Below are 4,496 nucleotides of genomic sequence, written 5' to 3' on the forward strand. Positions count from 1 at the left end.
AGGGTTGTCCAAAATGTCTCTTCAATACCTGATCTGTCACTGCTTAGGTTCATGGAATTTTCCTGGGTACTACTTTACTGCAGAGGCTCCAGGAAGGCTCCAAGGAGAACTGCCAGGACAGGGAGCACAAGTAGGCACTGTGTCCTCAGCACCCTCCTCAAAGCATGGCCAGGGCAGGGGCTGCGGAGCCAGGTCAGCCCTCCTACTCAGGCACTGGCACCTGCTATAGCCCCCTCCACAGCCTCCCTCCTCACTGAGTTCAACTTGGACACCCTTCTCCAGGGGACTTCCCTGACCTACCCCAGCCCCCAGCCTAGGCTGCAGGATGCCACCACTTCACACTGCCCCGGGCACTCTCTCAGCATATGGCCATCCCAGTGTGGCTCTCCTCAGAATCCCTGGCCACAGAGCAGACATCGACAGTGTTTGTCAACTAAATAAATGATCATCAGTAAGTGACAGAGCAATACTCTCCAGGTATCCCGAGTCTTTGGGGCCCAGTTCCTGGAAGATACTCCTACTCCCTGCCTTGGCCCTCCTGCCTGTCATTCGCCCCTTCACTCAGCCCAACCTGTCCCTGCTTTCTAAACCTAGCCCCAGACCCCACATCGCCTTGCCCTACAGTTCCTGGCCCATTCCAGAGCCTCTGCTCACCTCACCATCCGCCAGGGCTTGGAGAGAGCAACAAGAATGACAGGAGAGAGGCCACCACTGGCCTCTACTTGTCTCTGATGATGCTCACAATCTGTATTATGATCTCCATTTCACAGATGAAAAAATGAATCTCTGAGCAGGAACAAGAGCACCAGGAATTCCTGTGCTACCCCTCCCAGAAACCATGTGATATACAATGAAATGGCAGCAGATAGAGCTCATCGGTTTCTCCTGGTAAACTCTGGGTAAGCTGCCATCAGCACCAAGCCCAGAGCAAGGTTAATAGGCCTTCCCTCTCTCTCCACACCTGAACTTCTTGTTATTCCCTGAACCACCTTACCTCTCAAGATTTTGTATTTTTACATGCCCCATTACCTCCATCTGCAAAACTCTCCCCTGGCCACTATAAACTCCTACTCATACTTCAAGAGTTTGCTCAGTTGTCACCTCCTCAAGAAGTCTTCCCTGATTTCTCTCAGGTTCCTCCCCTGTGTCTCCAGATCTGCCTCTGGTCTGTGAGCTCCTCTAGGCAGGGCCATGTCCAAGCTATCTATTTGTCCTTTGCCCAGTGCTGGCAGGAAGAAGCCCCAGCAGAAGGGCTCCTTCCATGAATGCATAACAAAAAGATGCACGCTCACCTCTGCCCTGTAGTATGGACAGTGATGGGCCCCTGGTGGCCCTGCATTTATCCAAGCTGCCACCCCAGGTTCCCTGAGGACAGAGCCCTCCAGCATTGGGCTCTATCCAAAGTCTCTAAAAACAATGCTGGCTCCAATAAACCTGGAACCCTGTGGTGATGGCCGGGGACAGAGGAAATGCTGCCTACCTAGCCAGGCCTCTACAAGGAAGCTGTGATGTACATTTTACAAAGGGCAGGAGACATGCATGTCAGAAAATTATCATGATCAATTTCAAGCTCCAAATGGAAAACGTTGGTTTGTTTAAGTCCCTGCTAATTTGCCTGAAGATCTGAAGAGAGTATCTCCTGGGCAAGAGAAGGGCCCAATGGTGGTTCCGGGGCGGGGGGGGTCAGAGATGCCCTCTTGACCTACCTCCACCATTTCTGAGTGCTCAGGGCACAGCCCTTCTGCCTGGGAACCAGTCATTCTGCACCCCAGACAGAGGTTCCAGCTCTGATGGCCCCTGAGCAGGCCACCTGTAACCTTATTCCAGCCCCACTCTGCAAACCATCGTGCTCTGAGCCAGGAATAGGTTAAGCTCTGGTGAGCATAGGGGTCTATTGTTCAACCATTTCTCACACCTCAAGAGCCCCCAAAGAGACTATCTCCTAAGTAATGCCATACCCGAAGCTTTGTATGAAAAGCACAATTGAGTTGTGATATCTTGGGAAGAATAACCTTTCCAACTCCAGCTCAAAAAAACACGTGCCACCACAGGAGGTAGAAGAGGGTGAGTACCCACGGGGGTCGTTAGATACCAGATGTTGACTCAGTCCCCATTCTGTGCCTACCCACTGTGTTTGAATTTGCTCATCAGTATTGTGTCTGTCTTTACTCATCAGCAGAGTCCTTCACAGTTATCTGCATTTGTCAGTCTGTTGTCCCAAGAAGGCAGGCAGTCCAGGCCCTGTTACCATAATTGCCCACAACTGGCACACAGAACATACTCAATAAATGTTTGTGTCTACAGCCATGTTACCCTGAACAACCCGATCCCATCTGATCTCGGAAGCTAAGCAGGATCGGGCTTGGTTAGTACTTAGATGGAAGACCACTTACGAAGACCAGGGGCTGCAGGCATAAAAAATAAAAAATAAAAAAAATAAGGGATTGTAAGCTGACAAGGTCCTTGCAATCTGTGAGGTCAATCAATGGCTGCCCTGCCTAAAAAGATAAAATAAAATAAAATGTTTGTGGTGTGGGGGATGAAGTGAGAGCTGGTTCCATACTGCAAACCCTCCCATGTATCTGCATTGACATTTTTTTCCCTCCTAAGGACTGGGGTGCCCTGTTCTCACTGTACTTGTGGGTGGGGGCAGGGCAGAAGAGAGGAGAAGAAAGGATAGAGGAAGGGGTCTTGGGAGCCCTGAATTTTAGCTCCCTGTCCCTGTAAAAATGCAACAACTGGGAAGCCAGGAGGGGCCCCAGAGTAACACAGCAGCCATCATATTGGGACCAACATATACGCAAAGCTGAGTAGTTTCAGACCTGCTGGAGAATGCTGCTCCTTTAGAAATTGACACACTGCACATTCTCTAGCTGGCAGTCACAGGACATCCCTCTGAGTCTCAGTTTTCCAGTCTCTATAATGGGGACAGAGTTGATATAAAGGCTCAATACTATTTCACAATAGTATTGAGGACCTGCATAGTACCCAGCATGGTTAAGGCAAGACTTGATACAGGTAGCTTCCTCCCCTGCTCCATGTCCCAAACACCCTCATAACTCCCACCACCCTAGTGACTCCAAAGGAAACACTGAGAAGCATTTGGAATAAGAGGAGGGAGATAGTTTAGTAAAGGCAAGTAAAGAAGGCTATAGCATAAATGTGCATTTTTATGCCTATTTTTCTCAAAGAATAGGGAATGCTTAGCAGGGCTCAGTATGAGGCTTCCTTTTCAGGGTATTAATAATTTGCATTTTTCACTATCCATCTTCGTCATGGTCTTTTCCAGGGAGGGAAGTCTATAAATATATATATATTTTTAAGAACTGACTAAATTTTGATGAACTCATCTAAGCAAGTGCTTTGCATATGAATGGGAACTGATTAGCCAGGCACTTTCCCACAACCCCGTTCCCTCCAACTTCAAGCTTTCCCAGGAGTTAAAAAGTTGAAGCGGCCACATTTATGTGGCTCCTCTAATAAAAAAATCATGCAGCATGTATTATTAATGCTAGGCTCTGATAAATATCCTCATCAGAAATTCTTCACTTGCAGGAATCCTTCAGTATAATTTCTCAGGATAACCAGAGGGTGCGCTTCAGCCAGATCTTTGCAGAGGTGTCTCTGTTACTGACAGGACAGGAAGCAAGACCAACTTAAGTGGCAGGCAGTAGTATTTGGGTTAGAACTAAGTAGCCCCAACCACCTTGAGAGGGAAATCCATCAGCCTCAGAGTGGGCTCTGGCTCTGCTGTCACAAGCTTATCGAGGCTCAATGTAGCTTCTGAGAAGACTGGCATTCAGATTATATACCCAGGTGAGCCAGTTAAGCAGTAAGGGGCTGGGTTTCTACACTCCGGAGGCATTTGCTAATTGACATCTGTCCACCCCCCAAGTCATGCTGTGGTGTGGTGGCCTTTCTCTGAGTGCGCCATGTTCCCACTCCCACCTGCTCTGAATGTTGGGGCACTGAGGGTCATAGCTGCCCTCTTCTCCAGCAAATTGTCCTCACCTGAGGGAGGCACCTTGCCTGGAGATGATGGCCCACTCCCTAACTAAGAGCAGTTCACAGAGACCAACCGTCAAGGTGGCAGAAAAAGTTACCTCCTCTTTACCCCCAGTGGGAACAACCCTGTGTCCCAGAGTCTCTAGATTGGGACAGGCTACACTGATATGACACTGCATTCTTGCCTGGATCTTTCTCCTTCTCTAACCTGCTTCCTTCAATAGACCACACACCCCAACCCCTGTTCCAGGCTCTGCTCCTTGGGAGGCTGAGCAAAAACGATATGCCCCTCCCTCCCAAGCCACTCCTGTGCCCTGGATGGCTGACCACTGGCATCACCAGGACTTCTTATCCTCCCACTTCCTTTGGGATTTAGCCAAAGGGAACCCAGGCAGGAATTAGAGAGTAAGAGCAGAGAGCTGGAGGATGCTCCCTTGCTCCCTCCTTGCTGTGTTGGTGAGGCTGCATCCATACTCTTCTAGACATCCAAA

The 4,496-nt window shown here is 49.3% G+C and overlaps 1 protein-coding gene and 1 pseudogene across 1 annotated transcript in view; one reads left to right on the forward strand and one right to left on the reverse strand.

The window, feature by feature from the left end:
- Positions 1 to 4,496, reverse strand: part of GRID1 (glutamate ionotropic receptor delta type subunit 1) — a 706,314-nt gene that overhangs the window by 574,871 nt on the left and 126,947 nt on the right. The window lies entirely within an intron of this gene.
- Positions 2,297 to 2,414, forward strand: LOC111736564 (annotated as a pseudogene).

Source organism: Pteropus vampyrus, unplaced genomic scaffold (genome assembly GCF_000151845.1).
Source record: "Pteropus vampyrus isolate Shadow unplaced genomic scaffold, Pvam_2.0 Scaffold20, whole genome shotgun sequence".
Lineage (NCBI taxonomy): Eukaryota > Metazoa > Chordata > Mammalia > Chiroptera > Pteropodidae > Pteropus > Pteropus vampyrus.